This window comes from Micrasema longulum, unplaced genomic scaffold (assembly GCF_059751315.1).
Source record: "Micrasema longulum isolate JH-2025_06_02 unplaced genomic scaffold, ASM5975131v1 h1tg000490l, whole genome shotgun sequence".
Lineage (NCBI taxonomy): Eukaryota > Metazoa > Arthropoda > Insecta > Trichoptera > Brachycentridae > Micrasema > Micrasema longulum.
Genome location: NW_028277687.1, coordinates 122,375 through 142,417, shown reverse-complemented (window position 1 = coordinate 142,417; position 20,043 = coordinate 122,375). Strand labels below are relative to the sequence as shown.

Here is a 20,043-nt window from a genome sequence, read left to right as displayed (position 1 = left end):
TTTTTATGGGAGCTAGGACCATCCAAAAACCCAAAAAAGTGTTCAGTTTTATTTGTCGTCTTCGGACGTACATACATGCACTCATAAAAAATAATTTTGAAAAACAAAAAAGTACCGGCACACCAAATATTATTCTGATACTTTTTTTAAAAATATAAAAATCGGTTTTAAGGTATGGAGAACGGAACAGCAAAACGTAGATTTTTTCGATTTGACTAAAATCAGTCCGTCGTGTAGTTGTCTTTTTCGCACGGTATCGGGGAGGCATCTGCGAGAAAGTAATAGAAAAACAATCTTCAAATACCTATCCGTCGAAATTCTTACCTACGCCCATTCTTCTTAACTCTTGTGTGGCTGTGATGTCACACTAGTCGGCATAGGACACAATACTTGATATATCTCTCTTATTTTTTAAAATGATGAATTCGTATTTTTTGCAATCTTCGAATGGACATTTTCACATCCGATTTGGAAAGTATAATTTGTATAACTATGCTAAATGTTAATACAAAAAATATTTATCCTTGCTACGCGAAGAATGAATGTCCGCTAATTCAGCAACACATCTATACAGATACCAGAGAGAGCACGAAGATAGAAGTCATGACAAGTAAGACAGAGACGCTTTCTGACGGTTGATGACAGTGATAGGGGACGCACGCGCGTAAAATGAGCGGCGTATTTGTGATTTTTAATTTATTGTGCTATTACAAGGCTAAATTATATGTTTATTCGCAAAAAATATGGAAAAGGAATTATCAAACAGTATGTCTCCATGTTTTTTTTTCAATGTCTGACCTTTAGAATATTCCGTCTTTTACTTGTGGTAACACGATGTTACATCACCGCGCGCAAAGGGATTATTGACCACAGTCTTTTAAGAGTTAAGCTAACGGAGCTTTAGGGAAATATTCATTGCCGGAGCAAAATAGATACTTCGTATTTTTCTTTTCGCCACCGTGACAATTAAGAAAAACGCCTTTTCTGAAATATAATTCTAGATTTATTATTGTAATAAATAAATATAAAAAAACAGTAACACTTGCTATTTCCAATCAACAACTTTAAATAATTTACGACGAATACGAACAAATTATAATTTGATAATAGGTATTTCATTACTTGTTGAATCTGAAAAATTGTTTTGCGGAGGTGTGCGGAGAACTCGACTATTATATTATTAATAAGCGATTAGAAAATTGTAAAATAAAATATGAAGGGAAAGTTCACTGTTTTTATGAAACAAATAATGTTCACGACATGTTTTCAAATCATTGCTAGCCAAGCGAGAAACAATATTACGACACACAGAGAGAACAAAACATCTACATACTATATTACTTATATATATATTATGAAATATGAAAATATTATGCACATCGTATGAATAACGTATAACATTTATTACACTTGGCAGCGCAATATATGAGTGCATAGTTTAGGCAACTCAGAACGATCTGTATGACAAAGGAATCACGATGTTTCATGAGTTGACAAAAGAGATTAAAGATGCAGAGTTTATCGCATTGTTTCGTGGGATGGCGATGGTTTTGGATAAAAACAAACATCCATATAGGTAGATAGAGTGTGATCGGAAAACGTCTAGATTGTAAAACAATGTTTTATTTTTGAAATTATTTATGTTTATTTATTTTACACTGTGTAACTGGGAGGGTGGATCATAGGTGGCAGAACGATGAAGGATCTCAATGCCTATCGATTTAACTACCACGTATATCCCGCGATATTCAGTTGTTTAAAAGTAATTTGGGTTTTTAAGATGTTTTTGTTAAATTTCGAATTTACGCCAAATGTCAAATAATGGATTCCATTTTGAGAATTTATTTTGAAACAATAAATAAAACAACGTTGTTTTAGTATTTTTATTTAAACTCAATCTTGTCCTTTTATCGAGCAAACTTATTTCTTTAGTATCGTTGCGTAGTCTAACTAAAATAAGCTAGCTAACTTTTTAAGAAAAAAATCGATTTTTGTACAATTCAAGTTCAATTTTTAACATGATGCCTTAGCACTAGCAAAATTAAATTTTCAGGGTAGATTTTCCAGTAAAAAGAGTAGTTTTCAAAATAGGTTGTGGAAATTTTTTTTCAAATTGAAAAATATTTTTAGAGCCCTTAAAAGTTGGTTGAAAAATTAAGTTTGCAGATTTATTTGAAAATATTATATTTTATTTGGAACGACTTAAAATTGTACTGTAGGATAAAAAGCTTACTATAGAGCTACTTAAAAAAAAATCGATCGTAGACATAATAGTTTGGCTACACTTAGGACATCCAGCCTAAAATCAGATGTTTCCTAAAATTTATAAGAATACGAATTACTTTTAAACGATTGAATATCGCAGAACATACAAAAGTGTTAAATCAATAGGCATTAAAGTCCCCCAATGCTCTGCCACCAATGATTCACCCTCCCAGTTACATATTGTTACGTGTATATACGGCATAAGCCAGTTACAATAGTAACATAAAAAATTTATACAAGAAACTCAACAAAAAAACATAAAACTATGTAGCAAAGACAAACAAGGGCAGTAAAATAATGGTATAAAATGTATTCATAAACAATACATATTATATGAATATATATATATTGTTTATTAGATAAGGTTTATCTAGGTGTTAAAATTTTCTTAGTACAACTATCATCAAAAGCAACTGACATAAAAAGGCTAAAAAGAGCAGTAAATTTTACTATATAACACAAAAAAAACATATTTTAGTTTCATAAAACAATATATAAATAATTAACATATGTATTCCTAAAAAACGGAATAAAAATACACAAATGGTAAGGAAAGACAAAAAAATAAGGAATTTTATAAATCAAACAGTTGAAATTATGGCAGTCTCAGTATTTGTCGCTACTGCTTGAACAGGAGTGGGTGGATGGTGGATACACCCTGCCGTGGGTAGGAGAAACGTATTGTTGTAGCTTTTAGGCGTAGCGAAGGAGTTTGCCTGTCCAGTCGTAAACAATATGTCGGAGGCACTACAGTATCCAGGCAGTTCAAACAATTGCCTATATGCATTGTTTTAGGTGACCCTTAAGTTAGTCCAAGCTTCTCGGGTAAAATTATTCCGCAAGTCCGCGATGTACACGAAAATCTCATGCAGCCAAACATCCGTCCTAACTAGAGAATATGAAAACTCGGAGCTGATTAGAGGCCTCGATGTTTTGATACAAGTTTTGATACAGTACCGTCAACATATGGTTGAATTTTTGTATATCTGCCACATCTTAATATTGTTCTCAATCCCCTATTCTAAGCTTTATGCATGACATTATATTGATTTTCAGTGCTAAGAAAGAAACACTAGAACAATAATTGAAATGCTGCAAACAATTGCTTTAAAAAGTATGTATTGACTCAATCCCAATAGTCGTCCTCGCGGTGTAGTGGTCAGCGCGTTTGCCTATCATGCAAGATGTCTCGGGTTCGAATTTCGACATAGTTGATATGAAAGATTTATTGAAAATTATATATTTACTCTAAAATATTTCATTGTCCCTAGACTGGTACCTGAAGCGTAAGATCATCTTACCTTTATTTTTTTTATGTACCAATTCAGTGCCCTATGCACCATTAGGTTATGATACAAAAATGGTTAAGTAAATTGTTATAAGACTAAGAATAATTGTTTTTTGAGCTAAAAAGATCTTGTATAACCACATATTTATGGATTATTATAGCTTATACTCAGAATTGAATACGGGTCAAAGAACTGGATATATTATAGAATTTAAAAACTCAAATAAAATAATAATTATCGCGGTTTTCCTGTTTCCAATAACAACCTTAATAAAAATGAACTTTAAATGTGGTTAGAACATGTCTCCGTGATTAATAAATAAGGCTCTAGTATTTGGATGATGTGGTATAGTAATAATAATAACACTTAAGGTAATGTTTAGTCGTTGGCACTTTAAGAGGTGATATATTGTTTAGGTAAGTAATAAATTAGATATTTTTATGATATTTGAATAAAAATAACAAAAAATATTTAAAAAGTAGTTAAATGATTTGATTTTTTACAATTGACAAAATAAAATATTTATTGAAATATTCTTATTTTTAAATGATCTTTTAGAATATCATGAAGATCTCGTTGCTTATAAAAACACAACCGGCATCAATCGGCACTGCAGTAGGCAATAAAACTCTCCATAATACGATTATACTGCACTCTGGCGGTAAACTACATGCATAATTTTTATCACGAAAAGTGTTTATATGAGTTTAACAACTCCACAAAACCATCAGATGTCAAACAATATTATTTTTTTACATTCAAATTAAAGAGTGCACAAAAACTGGGTAGTGCCGGTGGTTTGTAAACTTTACCCCATTAATTGCAGAATCAATTTTAGCACTCGGAATTCTGTCTTGGGGAGGAACTCACAAGGCATACGTTGATTAAATTTACTTTTCAAGATAATTATTGAAAATGAAGAAGTCAAAAAGATTGGCAAGAAGATGACACAATCCTATTTAAGCATTGTGGGGTACTTCCGGTGAAGCAACTTTACCACTTTGATAATAATAAAGCATTTTGATGAGGAAAAAACCCTGCTCGAGTCACTAACATGGAGCAAGATCGATAACAGCGATGAAACTGGCAGAGTCTAGAGCACAAAACTTATATGAAAGCAGGACGACATAATATACTGAACCAAAGCTATATGATAAGCTTCCTGCCGAGGTAAAGAACTTTACCAGTTTTCGGCAAAGAAGCAAACGATTGAAGGATTTCAATCATAACTTTAAGGTGTAAAGTTGCGTTTATCCAGTCCAAATATATTTGTGATGTTTAATTTTTACAGTGGTTTTATAACAACCAAAAAATCTCAAGAATCAGTTTTTTTTACCCAGTTTTAAAATATATTTTAAGTAGGGTTATTTGAAGCTGACGGCCTGTGTGACGAACTCATTAACAAAATGAATTTAGATTATAAAAGATATAAACCATTTTTTTTTACCTGATTGCATTTAAGTACTTTTAAGTACAAATAAAGAAAACAACCAAAAATGCTCTCGTATACTTACGATAAATTCACAAACGTGTGGTACTGTTACAATTTATTTTTATTTTTGTCTCTTGTTTTATTTTTAAATAAAAACATTATTTTTTTATGTTGTAACAGAGAGGAAAACCATATTTGAGAAATGAATGTGGGAGTCTAGGCATTCACAGGGTTTATGTGTCCTATCATTGGCTGGTTTTAGTGCCCGCTTTAAACACCGAGTAATATCCCCAATTCTGCCTATGTTTAAACATCCACATATCCTCAACTCTTACATTTGTTAACTTTTGTGAAGTAAAATAAATGAAACTTTTATTGACGCGGGTGAGATTCATCTGGCTGAATTATTTCACCTACTTAGAAACGCCTGAAAATTCGTTTTAATTTTTGTACTTCTTTTAAAATTAAAATATAGTTACGTTTAAAAATTGGAGTGAGACTTACACAAATGAGTTATTATAAAATTAAGGCTATAAACGGTAGCATTAAATAAAACACTTTATTTAATGGAGACACTTTTATTATTTCACCAATTGGATGAAAAATTAAAACAGATACGTTTTCAAGTAATCAGTGTTTAGTAAGTTAGGTAGGCACTACAAAAAAGCAACTAATAAAAAAATATTGATAATTCTTCGGTTATAGTACCTATGTAAATATATTGATTGGTCAAGATTCTAGATCAAATTCTAGACCCGATAGTTTATTAGCCTGTGTTATTATTTTTGTTAGATACGGATTATAAATAAACGTCTTATTTATTTAATATATTAAAATAAAATAAAATTACTTTGTTTTTATGTACCACTTATATCTTTTATAATTTGACAACCAACTAGTTTCGGCAATACTATGGCCTCTTCAGGGTTAATTACAAACTAACATAACATATATACATTTTTCACAGTGAAGGTAGAGTGGGCGTGGCTACGGGGGTAGAGAAGAGAGGGGGTTTGTGTGGGAGTTTAGGGAGAGGGAACATATTTAAAACGGGACTATTACTAAGATTTATTTGGTTATTAATAATATTAAAACTTTTATTTACAGCCTTTCTAATCTCCAATATTTCAAAATAATCAAGTGCATATCCTTTTTTGTTTGTATGTAGAATTTCGATGCCATCTTCAAAGTTGAATGAGTGACTATTTGTTAGGATATGGTCAGAAAACTCAGAAAAATCATTGTTTTTAAGACATCTCATATGTTCTTTAACTCTAGTTTTAAAAGAACGTGATATTTTTCCTCTATAAAATGACTTGCAGACATCAGCGTTTATTTTATTTTAATAAATTAAATAATAATGTTCCACAAAGTAAGCGCTTAAAACATAAAAAAATATGTCTTATTTATTAACGGACTTAAGTCCATCTTAGTCTTCTTTGAATTGGTACCCGCGTACATCAAATTCCGGGTAGTTTATTTACAATCTACACAAAAAACATCCACCCTTAGTTTTGTGCTTTTACCGGATGTTTTTGGGTAGAAATCGAAGAATGTGACTGTTCACTGAATAATTTGTTTTCTATAATTTTACCTTTAAATGTTTACATCTGATTTCATCATACATGAAATTTACAAATCTACCCAAAAAGGGAACATGAAAAGTTATATTATGTAGAATCTGCTCAGGCGTGTAAATTTTATTAAAAACGTTCTGCAATTTCAATCAAAATACCCTTTTACATATATGAATCTTTTGATACTTGTTTTCCTTCTTAATAGCTAACAGTAAACGATTATATCGTCCTTATTTCCAGGAAAACAAGAGAGAAATATTTTATAAGAAATGACAGTAAAAACAACGATTTGTAATTTGATAAAAAAAACATTCCACAAAAGAAATGAGAACACGTGTGCGTAAGAAAATATGACTGAATTATTTTTTATAGTTGTTTTGTTCTGAAAAGAAAGAGGTAAATAATTCATTTGCGCGCGGTGATGTATCATCGCATTACCACAAGCCGACCTATTACCCAACTGAATCTGTTTCACACACACCAGCCTCAGAACAGCGTATCTGTCTTCCTTGTTATGATTTTTATCTTCGTACTCTCACTCATAAAGATGTATTGCTGTATTGGCGTCACATTCATTCTGCACGTAGCAAAATAAATATTTTTGGTTTAAAATCCTGCAAAGTTATACAAATTTTACTTTTCAAATCCGGTGTGAAAAAAAAAAAAGAGAGATACATCAAGACTTGCATCGTATGTAGACTAGTGTGACATCACATCCACACAAGAGTTACTTAGTATCTAGTCCTATTTATGAAAAAAATCTAAAACAATGTTATTGACTCTATAGATTCAAATTTTGTATATTTATTTATATAAAGCTTATGATGAAAATGTATTCTATTTGACACATTTTTTTTGTATTTATTAAGAGGGGTTGTATTGCCTTTAGGCAACTTTATTCCTACCCACCCAAACGAATTAGAAAAAATACATAAATATGAATATATTGTTCAAGTAATAAAGAATAATGTTAATTGTATTATAAAAAAATAGGTAATAATAATAATAAAAAACAAAAAATATATTAAGACATGAGTGGATAAAGGTACTATGTGATAAAAACGAAAAGCAGACATATCTAGGGTTTTGAACACCAGTACAATTATTGATAAATATAACACTATCATTGGCTCTCAAAATTGTATTTCTGCTACTTTTTGACAGTGTAGTTGGTTTTATATGAAAGGGCTGTACATACAATTTTTTATCTATTTTTAGAAGTATTTTTTTGTGTCTTTAATTTATTTAATTGTCATAATTTAAAAAAAAATATCTTCACCACACTATCAGGAGAAGAGGGGGTAAAAAAAGAAAACGAAAGGAGAGGAAAGGAAAAATTCAAATATTCAAATAGTAACATTTTAAACGTGATTTAAATGTAAACAATAAACTTTATCACACATGGATCGTCGTAGAATCGTTGAAGCCGTTTTTTGTGAGCAAAAATTTTTTTTTTATTTTTATTACTTGTATATAATAAGAATTAATAATAAGAATTATTCTTGTTGAAATTTTTTTTTACGTCCCAACTTTCACGCGTTACGTTTCTAGAATTTTAACAGATTGCACATCTTTTATACTTGCCGTCTAAAAAAATGTAGGTATCTCTTTTTATTTTAATATTAGTTCCTATTTAATAATATTAATAAATTAATCTTAAATATTTAAAAAAATAAAATTTTCCGAAACCCCAAATTACTTGTACTGTAATTACTTGTTTAAAATTAACAATATTTGCAATTATTATTATGAGGTGTTGTGGTATATTTTTATAACCTCCTTCCATATCCCCTCTTTCCCACCTGCTGACAAGCTTCTAAAATAGAGAATTATTGGGTTATTTCTTTAAAAAAACACAATAAAAATCAATACGCCGTATGTTATTTTACGGTAAACTTTTTTTTTTTCCATTATACCGCAATATGTATTTTTAAAATGTATGGTCGCTATTGAAACGGCGCACAGTGTTTTGACCCATACAAGCTACAAGATAAAAAGTCACTTTTGAATTCTTAAACGATGACGTCATGGGGGCATTACCAGATAGTTAGTGTGACGATTGTAAGCCTAATTGGGGTGATTAATGCTTAGGGTGATTCATACCAGAATATGAAAGTCGGATAATTGGTTTTTGAAAGCCTAATTACATTTATTTGCATTTTGGCGTCCGACGTGTAAAGGTTGTTTATCAAGTTTAAAGTTTTTTATTTCGATTTAAAAAAAAATGGAAGCTATTTTGGAAGGTATGTTGTATGGTTTTTTTTCTAATATTTTAATGTATTTCATTTAGGTATTTAAAAAAACAATAATTTAACTTATGTATTTTTCAGTAGTTAAAAAAATATCAATTTCTAACTTCTCGAGAATTTATCTCGGAGAGTATATCAAAGTAGCAAAATATTATTTTTATTTTTCAATAGACCAATTTATTGTTAATTCATTACAGTTTCGATATTTTACCGCACGAAGTTGCATCTATCATATTTTGTTATTTTACAGGAACCAGATACGAGATTTCCAGGCAAGAATTGTACGTGATGTGGAAGAGTTTGACGAAGAAAGAAAGGCTTCAAGGAGTGTTAAATAATATTGTTAGTAAATTTGAAGTCGGTGAACTCGGTGCAAGTGGTGAAAAACTGTTAAAAAATCAAATTAAGCTTATTTGTTTAAATATAAGCAGAAAATGGACCGAATCTGGCTGTAAACTAGATAGATTTGTTAAAAAAAAATTTGAATGGCTCGACGGTAGTGAAAATATTTTGATATGTGAAAACTTTCGACAAAGTCCTTCAGTAGACATGAATGAACCATCTACGTCTACTGGAAGGCCCGCAAAGGATTTTGGGGCATGCAGTGATCAGTGCAAAAGGACAAAAGTGCGTGATTTAGTGAGTACGAAGACATCTGAAGAACTTTCGTTTGCCACGCAGGTATCTATTCGAGCATCAGGAAAACGCACAGTTGCCGATCTCCTAAAGAAAATTTTGAAAGCTACTCCCAATGAAATAGCAAAAATACGTAGGGAACGTCAACAAGTAAACAAACAGCGGGCATTGACAATTGAGGAAGCGCTAAGTTTATACGTTGACTGTAAATTATCTTCGTATTCCTACAAAGTTATGCGTAAAAATGCCATAAAAACCGACCACAACATATATCCGGCATTTTATAGTTTAAGAAAAACAAAAAAAGCATGTTGCCTGAGCGAGAAATTTGTCAAAATAACGGAAACTAGTGCAGAAATCCAGCTACAAGTGATTTTAAATCATACGGTGGAACGATTGCTAAATGTAGAATCAGAAGTCTTAAAAGAAAGAGTTCCTTCAGGTTCTGTACTGACTCTTATATGCAAGTAGGGTGAAGATGGAAGCTCGGGACATAGTAATTATAAACAGAAATTTCACACAGAGTATGCAATAGATGAATTTTTATTTATTATGTCATTCGTTCCAATACAACTAAGGCTTATTGATGACCCTAATATAGTAATTTGGCAAAATTTAAGCCCTTCCTCAACCTCTTATTGTCGTCCTATTAAATTTATTTTCGCCAAAGAAACTGATATTCTTACTAAGTCTGAAATCGAAAAACTTCAAGATGCAATTGAAAAACTTGAAAATTTTAATGTTAATATTGGAGGTGTAGTATTGTCCATAAAATTTAAAATGCTTTTAATAATGGTAGATGGTAAAATTTGCAACGTTTTGGCTGAAAATAAGTCAACCATGTCCTGTTATATTTGTGGCGCCAAACCCAGTGAAATGAACTCTATTAGTATTAATAGAGTTTCTCGACAAGAATTTTATTCCTTTGGCTTATCTACATTACATGCTCTTTTTATATTTCTCAAAATACATCTATTTGAAAATCACTTATAACAAATGTTTTATTTAAAAACCTTTAAGTTTTATCATCATCATACCATATCCGCTCCCTATGTGGAGCATATGGATTCCATAATCTGCCTCCGGCCAAGCGATCGACCTCCCGTACATCCTCCCAAGTTAAGTCCACGTACCGCAACTCTGACGCAAACTGCCCACAAATTGTCAACAGTGGACGACCAGGACGCCAAGAACCTGATGCTTTGTAACATAGGCAAGCATGGTTAAGGCTCTCGGAAGGCATACGTAGTACATGGCCTTGCCAGCCAAAACTCCTTGGATGACAGTAGATACCAAGAGTTGCTGTGTCCGTTGCCTCACTTCTGTGTTCCATACAATGTCAAACTTTTAAGTTTATTTAAACCCTTTCAGTTGTCATGTTTAACATAATAAAATCAGCTGTAAAATGGTTATTCTGACAAAACAAGTGAAGGCAGATTAGTTCTCTCGGGTGAAATCTTTATTTTATGCCAAAGTATCTAATATAATTTTCAATTATTTATTTTATAGGTTAACCGATTTATCCGTCAATAGAATTAAAGTAATAATTTCAATTATTTATGATCCTTAAATACATTATTGGATGCAGATATTAATTTCCAGAAAATTTATTTCGTTTATGAAATAACAAAATGTGACATATTTTTTATAAAACGAATTATTATTACATATTTAATGAAAAAAACCTCTTTTTAGGATTAAATGAATCGCATACGTGAGTTAAAAGTACATTCAGAATTTTTAGTTTCTAGCTTGTATGAAACGAAACACTGTGCGGCGCGACGCATCGCAAAAATGCTGTCTGAATGATGAAAAAAAACATGATTGCTTTGACACCTACCGAAATTGACATTTAACATTTATTAATTCACAGACGAGAAACCACCTCGTTGATTTAATCATGAAACGCTTGCACAAAAAATCACAGAAGCATCTTTGCGTGACGTCATTTATTTGAGACTAGTTTTTTCAGACCGTTTATACAAGTTTACCGGCGTGCCGACGTCATTTTGCAGCAGTAAACACGGAAGTAATAGAACAATTATAATATTATGATTATTTTTATTTTTTTAATAATTAACACAATATACTAATTACGTATGTTCCTATATATAATATGTAGTAAACTCACTCTTATTTTCTGTAAAATAGGGACACTTTCCAAAAACGTTTAAACAAATACAATTTTTGAATAATGACGGTTTTGACAGAATTAAATTAGAAATTAAGAATATTTTTGATTATTTATTATAAAATATTTTTAAAAAAAAATATTTTTCTATCGACTTAATAAAGCAAACAACACATTGAGGAACTTTCAGCCCTACGGGAAAATTGATACATTTTTTTATTTCTTTCGCGCGGTAAAAATTTGAGTACAAATTGTACGGCAAGTTTTTTGAAAATTCGATTGGCTGAACGACCGAGATTAAGTGAAAAATAACCTCTGACGTCACATAGCGCTGATAATACGAAATAAATAAAAAAAATGAAGATATGAAAACAATTTTAAATAACACTGAACGATAAAAAAGTATTTACGTAAATAAATATAAATATATATTTAAATACATACTTATATAAAAAATATTACAAAGATTAATATTTTTTACGGGAGGCTATACTGACCGAATGCATTAAACCAATAGTCTTAATAAAATTCAAATATTTACAATAGAGGTCTAAGATATTGATTTAAAATTGTATGCTATGTCAAAAATTACTATTACACTTTCGAAGCTTTAAAAAAAATAAAATAAAAGAAAGTTGTGGGAGAAATAATGCGTTGAAGGAATAAAAAAGCTTTTAATGCGATTGTTTCGGAACTTGTTTTAAAGACTTAATGCATTATGTCAGTAAAACCTCGATATATTATGATGTTTTTCATATAATTTTGCTGCTATATGATATTTCTGCTCTTATTTTGCTGTTAACGACGTTTTTGTTCCTATTTTTGTTCTTATTTTAGTCTTTATACATGTATTTTTACCGTGCATAAATAAATACAAATATCGTGCAACTTGAAACTGAATACCGCTTTTACTTTTCGTGGTTTTCGCCCACCGGCCGCGGCGTGGCGTTACGCAATATAATATATTGACGTTGAGTGCCTTAAAACGTGGCTCATAGTAAAAACGTGTGGTCGATTGGTAACCGTGAGCCAGTCAGCCGGAGCCGAGCCAACGTGTTTACGTTTACCCTTTCGTAGTAATGGCCGTATTGTACGGATCAGAAAACTGAACGAGAGATCTATATTTTGAACAGCATTAATCTTGTAGCTCGTATTTCAAATTTGGAGGTATTTTATGTATTCCACAGTTCGTTTTCGGATTCGAAATTAGTCCGTGGGCATGCGCAATAAGATATGCAATAAATGCATTTAATGCTCAAGTTATAAATACAGGGCGTAGTGGTTGATTATTTTAAGCTGGCGCGTTCGCAAAACTTACACAAACGCATTGTGTAGTATCTGTGAATAAGCGTATAGTAGGACGTGCACGTCATACGCATTATGAAAATAATCTCTGTCTCTCTCACGCTGACGCGCTTATGAGAGTGACATAAACTACTATTGCTTTGATCATCTAGTGATAAATTAGTGTTATTAGTTTTTAATGCATAGGGGAGATTGTTAAAATATTTTATTCATTTTAAAACAAAACTATTTTGACCATGACCAGTGTGGAACTTAGAAATTTGATATTATTTTGGTATCAAATTGACTTATTCATCTCAAATTCATGTTAAACATTGTACTGAATGTAAAGAAACGCATTGTAAACGAATACATGCCAGTATTTTTGGTCAGGAGCCGCCGGTGATTCGCATACAAGATTTCAAATAATGGGCAATTATCATGGATTTTTTTATTAGCCAATAAATTAATCTAAAAAATCACAAGCCGATCGATACTATTTTTATTAAAATCTATTAAGAAATAAGGGAGATATGAAAGATTACATTCTAGTAATTTGAATGGTGCCAAAAACAAACAATTCGTGACGTCATCAAGTATGCCGTCTTCGGATGTTTTGTGATGTCATCAGATAGATAGAGAGCTTCCTTTTTCTATGTGTCGTTTGTTTACATTTTTGGCGTCCTATCACTTATCAAACGCTACGAGTTGTGATTTATAATGTTCATGATAAATTGATAATGCAATTTATCATTATCATAATAAATTAATATTTAGAAGAGGTTGAAAACCATAAATAATAAAAGAAATTCGAGACGTAAGGTGCAATCGGTTTTCACTTTCATCTGTAAGGCCTGGAACTGGAGTGTGGAGTGGATAAGGGGGGGGGGGGCTTAAGATAATATACATAGACAACTCTCCTTATATTTCTATCTGTGGCCTGTGGCATTACCAACATTAAAATGAATGCATTACTCGTTAACTTCTGTGACAACATTTAATACCAACTTGAGAAACGATCGTTTTCGAAAGACCTTATTTTCGAAACAAAAATAATGAATGAAAATATTCATTATAAAGGTTTGTATAAACTCTAGGAGAATCTTCAAAAAATCTTTTATTTGTAGAGTAGGTTAAATTCGATATTCCTTCCAAGTGATAATATGCTTTTCGGGTATTACACGTCACAATATTTTCATAGTCAAAATCTGATCAGTTTTATGACCCGTATTCCGGTCCGCATAATACAGATTCAAATGAACAGGTAACTTAATTAAACTTTCACTAGTGTACACAGCACGGCGCATCGACCATTTCCCCTGTCACTAGCCGGAAGACAAATAAGTTGTCTTTGTTGATTTTTATTCTCGCCGCACACGGGAAAGTTACGCGATCCGTAACTTTTGGTAAAGCAAGCATAATAACAATTTGATCAAATTACATAAGTCAGTTAACCGCCAGCGCCATAACAGAAAAGAAGAATTACACCGGTTTGTATTTTGTATATATGAAATTAGTGCGAGGCATGATCATTATTATTAGTTCCCTTACCCGTTATCTGCACTCAATTGTGCATAGGGCACCGCATCGGTTCTCTAATTCGTAATAACATGAAGAGAAAATGATTAACTTTAATAAGTCATACCCTTTTTTTCGTCAGGATATGAATTACAATAACATGGTAATCCCATTATACCTACTACCGTCATAAACAAAAAGGAACATTTTTGACGAAAATGAGGTAAATATTAGGTCACGTTCTATAAAAAATTTCAAACCATTTGATAAAACTTAGAAATCTCCACCAAAAACGTAAAATTAGTTATTGATAAAACCTACCAATATAAATAATAGCGTAATTAAAAAACCTCTAAATCTTGCAAAAGCTGATTTCAATTATGGTACTTGACACCGCAAACTTAGCATTAAGTGAAGCATCCTTAGAATTCCTCACAATTCTTTTTTCAAAGTTTTTCGCAAATATTTCAGTTACTCATTTAATGGAGATTTCTACGTTTGCTTTCAATACCTTCAAATGACAATGAGAAGTAAAAAAAAAACCTTTAAAAAAAGTTTTAAAAGAAATAGCACAATATCTAGAGATTTATAAGAAAAAACTAAGTAAAGATGTGACATAGATATAGACATGGACATGAACATGGAACTGGCAGAGGAAGGATGAAAGCCGAGTGAACGCGGTTGATTTGCGATCTCTAAGACGAATGAGTGGGAAATCAATGTATGACAGGGTTACGAATGATGAAATCAGGCGAGAGTGTAAATCTGAGTCAAGTATAATTGATAAGATTAAGAAAGAGTCTCGGAGATGGTTTGGTCATGTAGAACGAATGGACGACGAAAGAATGGTAAAACAAGTATATATGGCGAAAATGAACGGCAACGTAAGACGAGGACGACCAAGGAAGATGTATCATGATCAGATAAACCAAAATCTTACGTCTGGTCATGTCAAAAAGCAGACAGAAACGAAGGGCACGTATGACAAGATGTATAAATGTGGAAGAAGCTAGGAATGTATGCCAGGATAGACGTGTGCGGTGGTCCATTCTCTCTGCCTACTTCTACGGAGAAATGGCGTGATGGTAGTAGTAGTAGTAGTAAAAACGATTGGCATAATGTGTTTTTATTTATGATAATTAACAGTTTTTTTTAATTTGCATATAATTGATAAATAACAAAAGGTGTCATATCTAAAAATACAAATAACTGCCGTTGTACATACGACGGCAGTATAAACCTTCATCATAGCAGTTGCACGAAAATATAAAACCGACGTGCTGATATAACACATGCTATTAAAAGCTAACACCAACGCTGGAGTCAGCTTCTAAAGGCATGTGGCTTCTGGACTGGACCCCAGAGTAAGATTTATCACCTTATTTTTATGAAAAAAACGATCTTGATACTTTTCATGTGTAGTACGAATAAAGTGACCTATGGATCACTAGGTGTGGATAGTGAAATAATGATAAACAATGGACACTAATAAATCGTAAATTTTCGTATGTTACAGAGTTTTTTGATTATTCTGTGTATCCGAAATATGATGTGAATAAAATAAAAAAATGCGTGATATCAAGAAACCAAGCTTTAATATTACTAATAATAAACATTTTAAATCATGTTATACTAGGTGTTCTTTAAACCCTGTCACATCCGAAACCACGATAGTCAATATGGGCAAGAAGACATATTGGCATATTTAAAAAAATATTTAGAACGAAGAAAATTTGTAAAAATTAAATATTAAAAATAACAAATGGTAGCTTACTTCTGCAGGGGAAAAGCGAGGGGGGTGCGGCCGCGTGGTTAACGGTGTGTCAGACTCCTCCCTACCCCTCCTCGTTTCTCCCCTGCAGAAGTTAGCAACCATTTGTTTTTTTTATTATTTTATTTTTTTAAATTTTATTCGTTCTAAAAATTTATTTTAATGTGCCAATATGTCTTCTTGCTCATACTGATCATCGTGGTTTTGGATGTGACAGAGTTTAAAGAACACCCTGTATATTCAGTTAATCTTAAAAATACTACATAAATACTCATAAACATTCAGATGACAACATATAGTCCAGTGGCCAAATACATTTTGGGATTTTTGATATATCGTATGTACCTAGGCTCCAATGAAAAATCCAAGTTATCTAATTTGGAGCACTTAAGCGCGCGTCAGCATGACCACTTTTTAATATTTTTGCTCAACGTATCTTAATTCGTGGATTCTACAAAAAACTTTTCTAGTATCTTTGGTATTGGATCAGTTGTAAATTTGTTGTTAACTATTTTAATACCACTGCTAGATGCTGCGAAGAGTCGGCCCATTTTTTATTTTGCAATTTGACACCATTGAAAAGTTTTTTTTTTCTTTATTAGGGCCTACTACCAAAACTTGATAACATCGGCCAAAAACAAGTTACATTTATAAACATAAGAAAAACATAAACAGACAGGAATAACAATATAGATACAACCAAAAGACAAGAAAAATATAAGTACAAGAATAACATCAAAATATCAATTGTAATAATAAACACATATCCAAACCAATAAAAATTTAAACATAATTTGAAATAGGCACTAACAGAAAAACCCACCAAAACCTGATAGTGCCTATTTAACAGAAAATAGAAACTTACAGTAAAATTAGAAGGAAGATAGAACTTAATAACTAGAAAAATTACAACAAAATAATCAAAATATTAACAAACTTAATCTTATATTAATGATAAATTATAACTATAAAAATTAAAAATTAAACGTCGGAAGTAATTATGACAAAATATTTTACATAAACCTAAAAATGCAAGATAAATTTATTGTAAAAAAACAAAGAATTAATTCAAACATAATTATTTCAATGACACAATTATTACAAATCACAATAGGGAACAGTTTGAGCTTAAAAAAATATAAACAGAATTGATCAATAAACAATTTATACAAGAAAAAATTTGAGATAAATGAATTGGAAAGGTTATAAGAAACATAAGTAAAATATCAAATATTTTTTTCCTCCCAGTCATTAAAGGACATGTAAAAAAAAAATGTTATTAAGATTTCCAATGCCTCCACATTCGCAGGCATTGGAGTCTAAAATTTTAATTTTAAAAAGATGGGACGGAGTGCAACAGTGGCCAGATCTGATACGGCAAAAAGTTACAATGACCTGATTAATATCAATCAAATTTCACTAGCCAAATGACAGTTTACTTTCAGTTTCCGAAATTGCACTGATTGCCATTTTCACCTCATTTTAAGTGATCGGAATATCTTCTTCTTGCTCTAACGATGATGCTGTTAATGTCATTGTATAGACAGAAATTTCAATCTTATTGACGTGATTGAACACTAAATATGGGTCATGCTGACGCGCGCACAGGCTTGCCAAATTAGAAAACTAGGATATTTAATAAGGGTTTGGGAACACAAAACACATTCAAAATGCAAAACGGCTTTACCTTTTGAAAGCAAAACCCCTTTCTCACGACCTAGCCACTGCGTCGCGTTGGGAAAACAAGATTCTATGTAGATTCATAATTTTTTGAGACACTGAACTTAGAAATTAATACATTATTAAATCTAATATTTTTTTTATTAATATTATCTTAATAAATTTAATAATAATTAAGTATTTATTTAGTTTTTCTCTAAGTTTTTAATACAGATAGAACCGATATTTAAATATAAATATAATAAAAGTTCAATATAAAAAAAAAACATATTTTGTTAGATAGAACCTTGTTTCCCCAGCGCGACGACTGGGCTTATAGATTACTGTCTATTATTTTTTTATTCAGTATAATCAAATATAAAGTTTTTTTTATTTGATAATACTGTGAAATGATTTAATTACAAATAAACTTATCAATGAAACTTCTTGGTTTAGTTTTATTGTTTATTATTTTGACCAACGAGCGCTTTCGCCTAAGTAGGCATCTTCAAGACTGGTGAACTGTTTACAACATTTACAGTTTTTATCCCAAAAATTGACTTTTTAGCAAACTAGTTGTAAATATTTATGCTCCCGTCCCCTGTTTAAATACCTATTTGATCTTATCTCCAAAATATGTTAAGAATAGTATAAAAACTGTAAATGTTGTAAACAATTCACTCGTCTTGAAGATGCCTACTTAGGCGAAAGCGCTCGTTGGTCAAAATAATAAAAAGTAAATCTAAACCAAGAAGTTTAATTAATAAGTTTATTTATAATTTTATCCTAATCATTAACCATGGATTTTTTTAAAAGAAATATCAACAAAAAACATCAATATAATTTAATTACATATTTAAAACTTTATTTATATTGGTAATGTTTTTTTACCACAGAACTATGCGTAAATATTAAAAAAAAAAACACTTTTAAAAATACCGTTGTAAGCACTTTTCATAATACAGTTTAAGTACTTCCAAAAATAATTGTAAAAACTTGACTGTCTTATCTGCAAAAATACATACCTTAACTAAAATAAATCATGTATTAACTTTGATTTTACATACCTTTCTTATTTTGTTTGTTTTTAATTAACAATTTACAATTTAAAACAGAAAATAATTTAAGCGTGCCTTATATTTTTTGTATTTTTATGGCATCCTCATCCGACCGGGAATAAAAATAATTAGTACTTACTTATGAGCGGAACAAGCAGTACATTATTTTTTAATGAGAAATTGCTTGGATAAAAACTTTTAATAAATTACCTGGATTAAAAGAAAAACATTTTTTAAATTTACATGACGTTGTATTTGCTTATTTTGGCTTATTTCAATTAATATTTTTGATCATAGTGGTGAAAAGAACTAACGGTACTTAGTATACCTATTTTGCACCTAATCCAAACTTCGTTGTATATATCAATTATCTCCTTAAAAAAATATAAGCATAATATTTTATTACCCATCTCTGGAATTGTGACAATGTGTCATAATCTTGTAATAATTTAGTTTTGTCGACATTTCTTTATGTATGAATCTATTTACATTTTTGCAATCGTATGTACTAGGCGTTAACACAAGTTTGTCCGTTTTTTTTCGAATTTAAATGAGCTCTAAAAATTAGATAAAATGGTTATACGACATTCGAAAGAAATTTTTTTGCTCTACAAGATTTTGTATTTTTTTTACATTACATAAATTATTTTATTTTATTACAAGCCTTCAAAATGGAATGTAAAGTAAACGAAAGTGAGTATTTGCGAAACCTCTTTCGGTTCGCGTTCAATTAAGGGAATAAAGTTGCCAATGCTAGTCGCGATATTTGCGCAGTGTACGGTGAAGATGCTATGAATTATCGAGATTTGAAAAAAATATATCTAAGGATTTGGGAAGGAAATTGACTAATTTGTTGCACTTTTTTTGTTGTGTCCTCTTGTTCTCTTCATTTGGAAAAAAAGACACAACTTATGTTAAAACTTAAAATCCTATAAAAGAGATGAAATCTTTATCAGATTATAGCCCCGTGGCTATTGTCACGAATTTACGGATCAGAGTTCCAAAGTTCAAACCCCATTCAAGCCCAACTTGATTTCAATTTTTTTTAATCGAGTTATTCATAACTAATTGAAAATGGCCAAAAAACATTGAAATTTTTTGAGTAACTATAAGAATGTAATTATTTCTTTACATGAAAAAGAAAAAAACAGAATGGTAAATGTTATACATTGTG

General features: G+C 30.9%; 1 protein-coding gene and 1 long non-coding RNA gene across 4 annotated transcripts in view; one reads left to right on the top strand and one right to left on the bottom strand.

Moving 5' to 3' along the window:
• ome (dipeptidyl peptidase 4 omega) overlaps positions 1 to 20,043 on the bottom strand; it is a 112,179-nt gene that overhangs the window by 69,161 nt on the left and 22,975 nt on the right. The window lies entirely within an intron of this gene.
• LOC148281154 (uncharacterized) overlaps positions 1 to 20,043 on the top strand; it is a 34,880-nt gene that overhangs the window by 8,673 nt on the left and 6,164 nt on the right. The gene's annotated exons all lie outside the window — the stretch shown is intronic.